At 39.5% G+C, this 6,618-nt stretch overlaps 1 protein-coding gene across 2 annotated transcripts in view; it reads left to right on the forward strand.

Annotated features, from left to right (window-relative positions):
• B3GALT1 (beta-1,3-galactosyltransferase 1) overlaps positions 1–6,618 on the forward strand; it is a 747,684-nt gene that overhangs the window by 431,983 nt on the left and 309,083 nt on the right. The gene's annotated exons all lie outside the window — the stretch shown is intronic.

Below are 6,618 nucleotides of genomic sequence, written 5' to 3' on the forward strand. Positions count from 1 at the left end.
AAAAAAGAGCCTAAAAATATAAATGAAATTTAAAAAAAAAACAGCCTAGAAATCATCCTTCAAGAAATTCTCAAGGAAAATGTCCCTGATATTCTAGAACCGGAGGGAAAAGTAGAAATTAAAAGAATTCACCAATTGCTTCTTGAAAAAGATCCCCAAAAGAAGACTCCTAGAAATATTATAGACAAATTCCAGAGTTCCCAGGTCAAGAATAAAATATTACAAGCAGTCAGGAAGAAAGAATTTGAGTACTGTGGAAACACAATTAGGATAACACAAGATCTAGCACCTTCTACATTAAGGGATCAAAGGGCTTGGAATATGATATTCTGGAGGTCAAAGGAGCTAGAATTAAAAACAAGAATTACCTACCCAGAAAAATGAAGCATAATCTTCAAGGGAAAATACAATGAAATAGTATTACTAAAAATAGTAGAATTAGTAAAAATTCAATGAAATAGAGGACTTTCAAGCATTCTTTTTTTCAATTTTCTCAATTTTCTTTTTTATTTATTTTTGTTTTTCAAATGCTTTATTAACTTCTGATTTATATCATTCATTAAGCCAGATTTTGAGTTACAAATTTTCTCCCCATTTTTCCCCTACCCACCACCCCAAAATAGCAGTCACACAGGATATTCCCTCCTACAATCTGCTCTCTCCCATATTTTCTCCCATACCACTTTCGACTTTTCCAGTGGATCTCTATGCCCCAGTGCCTGTATATCTTATTTCCCAATTACATGTAAAATAGTATTAATAATAGCATAAATATATATATATATATATATATTTGAATATTTGATTTTAAAACTTTGAATTCCACATTCATTCCCTTCCTCCCTTGACGCCCACCCTTACTGGGAAAATAAGCAGTTCAGTATAGGTGGTACATGTGTGGCTAATGCAAAACAATAACACAGTAGATATACTGTAAAAGACTGACTATATTTCCCTCCCTCCTATCCCACCTCCCACTTGTTCTATTCTCTACTTTGATCCTGTCCCTTTTCAAAAGTGGGTGCCTCCAACTTCCCTCCCCCCCAGCCTGCCCTCCGTTCCATCATCTCCCCTCTTATCCCCTTCCCCCCCTACTCTCCTGGGGGATGAGATACCCTATTTAGTGTGTATTTCATTCCCTCCTAAAGCCAAATTCAATGGGAATAAGGTTGACCCATTACCTTTTGCCTTCCTATTCTTCCCCTCCATTCTAACCATTTTCCCTTGTCTCTTCTATATGAGATAGTTTACCACATTCTGTCTCTCCCCATCTCCTCTCATTATATTCCTCTCTCACCTCTTAATTTCACCTTTTAAGTATCATCCCTTCCTGTTAAATTGGTCCTGTTCCCTCTATGTATACCTATAAACATATATACACACATTCACATATGTATTCATATGCTGATATACCCTCATTTATAGACATATATATTTCTATTTCCTTCAACTACTGAGAAAAGTTTCATAAGTTACAATTATTGCTTTTCCATGTAGGAATGTTAATAGTTCAACTTTGATAAGTGGCTTATGATTTCTTTTCCCTGTTTACCTTCTCATGCTTCTCTTGCTTCTTGTATCTGAATGTCAAATTTTCTATTCAACTCTGGTTTTTTCAGCAAGAATGCTTGAAAGTTCTCTATTCCACTGAATGCCCATATTTTCCCCTGAAACATGATACTCAATTTTGCTGGGTAGGTGACTCTTGGTTTTAATCCCAGCTCCTTTGCCCTCTGGAATATCATATTCCAAGCCCTTCAATCCCTCAGTGTAGAAGCTGCCAGATCCTGGGTTATCCTGATTGTGTTTCCACAATATTCAAATTGTTTCTTCCTGGCTGCTTGTAATATTCTCTCCTTGGTCTGGGAATTCCGGAACCTGGCTATAATATTCCTAGGAGTTTTCTTTTTGGGATCTTTTTCAGGAGGTGATCAGTGGATTCTTTCAACCTCTATTTTGCCCTCTGGTTCTAAAACATCAGGGCAGTTTTCTTTGAGAACTTCCTGGAGGATGATTTCTAGGTTCTTACTTTGATCTTGGCTTTCAGGTACTCCAATAATTTTTAAATTATCTCTCCTGGATCTGTTTTCCAGGTCAGTGGTTTTCCCCATGAGATATTTCACATTGCCTTCTATTCTTTCATTTGTTTGGATCTGTTTAACAGCATCTTGATTTCTCATAAAGTCATTAGCTTCCATTTGCTCCAATCTAATTCTGAAGCAATGATTCTCCTCGTTGAGCTTTTTAAGGCATTCTTCTCCTCATTGCCTTTTTGAGCCTCTTTTGCCATTTTAGTTACTCTATTTTTCAAGGTTTTATTGTCCTCAGTCAGGCTGTTGACTCTCATTTCATAATTTTCTTGCATTGTTCTCATTTCTCTTCCCAATTTTTCCTCCACTTCTCTTATCTGCTTCTTAAGGTCCTCTATGGCCTGTAACCAGCTCATATTTTCCTTTGAAGCTTTTGGTGCAGGAGTTCTGACTTCACTGTCTTCCTCCTGTTCCATGCTTTGCTCCTTTTTGTCCCCCAAATAGGAGTGTAATGTTGGAATCTTCTGTCTGCTTTGTTTCCTTTGCCTGGTCATGTCACCCCTCAGTCACTTGACCCCTGGGCTTTTTGCCACAGTAGGACTCTGCCACCAGACAGGGGAGCTTTTGTCCCAAACGCTGGGGTTTTCTCAGCTGCTGGAGGTATTAGATGGGTGCCCTCTCTGAGGTCTCCACACACTCTGGCATGCTGGACACACACCCCAGGACCTCCACCCTAGACTGCAATCCAGATCCAAGAAGGTTAAAGCAAGAGCGATTAGCACTCTGAATGGTGCTTGGTCCCCCTACACTCTGCAGTCCAGGAGCTGAAACCACCATGTGGCACTGGCTGGCTGTGCCGGCTTCTCGCCCTTGGTACAAAAGCCATGCGCTCCCACTTACTGGGTCCCAAATTCCAGACTGCACTGACCCCTCCCTTTGTCCTTCACATCTATGTGTTGATAAATCTCAAACTGGCCACAGCTGCTGCTGATCTGGAGTCCCTCCAGCAGGCAGCTGGTCAGGCCAACCCTGGGGCTAAAGCCTGGGTGTGGGTCTGGGCGGCCCCCAGAGTGCTGTGCTGGCCAAGGGAGGTTAGCTTCTCTGTGTCATTTTGTGTGTTCTGCAGCTCCAAAGTTTGTTTAGAATACCCTTTTCACATGGATTGGGGAAGGTGGAAGCTGGAGCCAGGGGGGAGGTCGTGTTTCTACTCCGCCATCTAAACTCCGCCCCCTCAATTTTCTCCGCTTTCAAGCATTCTTGATGAAAAAACCAGAACTTAACAGAAAATTTGACTTTCAAATACAAGAAGCAAGAGAAGCATGAAAAGATAAACAGGAAAAAGAAATCATAAGAAATTTATTAAAGTTGAACTATTTACATTCCTAAATGGAAAAATTATAATTGTAACTCATGAGACTTTTCTCATTATGAGGATAATTATAGGGAATATATATGTATACCTATATGTATAGGAGGGTGTAAGTGTGTGTGTGTATATGTGTGTGTGCATGTATACATAGGCAGAAGGCATAGGATAAGGTAAGTATAAAGGTATGATATCTAAAAAATAAAATTAAAATGTGAGAGAGGAATATATTAGGAGAAAGAGAAAAGGAGAGATAGAATAGAGTAAATTATCTAATATAAAAGAGGCAAGAGAAAACTGATACAATGGAGGGGAAGAGCAGGAAGGTGAAAGGGAATGGGCCAACCTCACTCTCATTGAATTTGGCTTAAGGAGGAAATAACATACAGACTCATTTGGGTATCTTACAAGAAAGTAGGAGGGAAAGGGATAAGAGGGGGATGATAGAAGAGAGGGCAGATTAGGGGAGAGGGTAGGTAGAGGCAAACACTTTTGAAAAGGGACAGGGTCAAACTAGAAAATAGAATATGTGGGGGGCAGGATAGGATGGAGGGAAATATAGTTAATCATTTGCAATATAATTACTATGGAAACGTTTTGCATAACTACATATGTACAATCTATATTGAATTGCTTGTCTTCCCAGTAGAGGTGGGTAAGGAAGGAAGAAGGGAAAGAATCAGGACATCTAAGTTTTCAAAACAAATGTTAAAAAAATATATTTACATGCAACTGGGAAATGAGATATACAGGCACTGGGGTATAGAAATCCATCTTGCCCATCTGGAAAGTTGGGGGGAGAGGCAGTGAGGATGTAAGAGAGAACAGATTGGGGGAAGGGATATTCAGTAGGCTAGCTATTCTTGGGTGGGGGGTAAGGGAAAGATGGGGAGAAAATTTGTAACTCAAAATATTGTGGAAATGAATGTTGCATGCTAAAAATAAATAAATAAATAGAATTTTTTAAGACATCTTCTATACTTTACTGCATCCTTTGGCCCATCCCTTTACTTTATATTCTTTCAGAACATGGACATACAATTTATTTGATGGTATTTTAGACTTATTCATTTTCACTTTGCATTTCTTTCCTAGTGATTCAACATTTTTGTTCTTGTCTTCCTTTTCAGTCCCTCACATTTTTTAAGAAGAACGTTTCTGAGAAGCAACTAGAATTTCTTACTAAGAAATAACCTATAATTGCCTATTTCATTTTTTTAAAAACCACTGAATTTCTGTCTAAGGATTGGTCAATCCCAACTGATCAACCAGGTAATGATTTCCCATCAGTTTAAAGATTTAGTATTCCCCTGGGCCAAATTTTGCTCCATAAAGTAGAGAGGCCTAGGCCTAATTGGAGAATAAATCTCAAGAATGAATCATAAGGAATATAGATTTTATTTTATTTTCTACAAATAACTTGTCAAGGAAGTGCACTGAACTTCAGAAAAACTTAGGGTTCGACAGTCTTTAAAAGGAAAGGAAAATAAGAAAGCATAAACTCCTCCATCTTCTTCCCTGAAGCCATTTAAAATCCAAGTCAAGTATGTTTTTTGTTAAAAAAAAAAAAAACTGTATAGCCCAGTTTGCAACTCCAAAGGCCATGAAATGCCATAGAAATAAAAATGGATGGCTAACCTTTGAAGTCGTACTAACTGCACCACAATTATTCTGACCTTCATCTGCTCAGTCCTTTGGCAGGAGCTTGGCTATCCATTTATTTACTACTTTAATAAAATATGGTAATATGATAAAAAAGTTGTTTGGCCCATACATCAGTGTCTAATGGAGCCACAGAGAATAAAAAGACATCTGTGTTCCTAGAGTATCATTATGTAATCAATAAAATTAAAAGAAAGAAGGTTGAAAATTCAAAAGGGAGAATTTTTTTTTCAAACACTAAAACATACCAAATCCCTCCGTGAATTGTATTTCGCATTCAGATGGGGGAATGTGCTAATAGCTGCCTCTGCTCCATGTCAAAGGAGAGCTTTTGGACCACATTATGATCATCCTAGTGGCATAATATATTTTAAACTAGTTTCTCCATAGTTCCTATGAGTAATTCCTATGCCAAGAGGAAATTGATGGAGGATGACTCCTTGGACTTTGGTGAATGGAGGAAGAAACCATGACATCTCAAGACCATCACCAAGGGAAGGAGGCAGGGCAAATTTAGCTAAGCTAAGAGAAGCTTACTTGGAAGGTAGGAAAGCTGATGTCCAGAGGAAGAGTCATGAAGCCATCTGTCTTAGTCCATATTATAGGACAGGACTGATGGAAAACCAGTAATCCAAACCTCTTTCCTCATGGAAGTAGTTACAAAAGAGTGGAGTGACAAGCAGTGTTTGGGGCATGGTAGTGGGGAATGGTAAACCCCAAAAGAATGGTGGTGGTGGTGATGATTGAGTAATTCTAGTGACATCTAAACTCCATTTGGGGTTTTCTCAACAAAAGTCCTGGAGTAGTTTGCCATTTGCTTCTCCTGTTCATTTTGCAGATAAGGAACCAAACAGTGTTAAGTGACTTGCCCAGGATCACACAGCTAATAAACACAGGGATGGCAAGAATCTCAGTGGAGAGAGTATGGGAGAAACAGTAAAAGATATAGAAAGGTGTCTTGGATCTGGAGGCAAAGGACCTGATTCAGGAATCCCAACTGTGTTACTTACTACCCAGTATGACCTTGGACAAGTACCTTGACAAGTACTCTCGGGACCTCAGATTCCTTATTTTCACATTAATGAGCTGGATGTAATCTCTTCAAAGTTCCCTTTCATGGTTATATCTTAAGAAGTTGAACCTGAAGCTAGAGAGACTGATTTTCACATGCCCTCGTGGAGTTCTTGATGGTTTCCTCTTATCCAAATTAGGTTTTTTATATATTAAAAATAGCACAGGGAAACTAGAATACAGGTAGAGCCTCCTCTAACATTGGTACTTGTGTGCATCCTTCCACCCCTCCACTGAACTGACAGGAGGCTGGGCAGAGCAGTGAAGTCGCATCTTTTCTGCTTCCATACATGGCAGTCAAGCCAACAAACACCTATTAACTAACCTACTGTGTGCCCTGTGCTAACAGCTTAGGATACAAAGAAAGGCAAAAATGGAGCCCCTGCCCTTGGGTAAGGCTGGGTAAGGCTGGGTAAGGCAGGGTAAGGCTGAGTAAGGCTGGGTAAGGCGGGGTAAGGCTGGGTAAGGCTGGGTAAGGCGGGGTAAGGC

This window comes from Petaurus breviceps, unplaced genomic scaffold, assembly GCF_028583685.1.
Source record: "Petaurus breviceps papuanus isolate PSGF00001 unplaced genomic scaffold, PetGlider_PUasm1.0 91133, whole genome shotgun sequence".
In the NCBI taxonomy this organism is placed as follows: domain Eukaryota; kingdom Metazoa; phylum Chordata; class Mammalia; order Diprotodontia; family Petauridae; genus Petaurus; species Petaurus breviceps.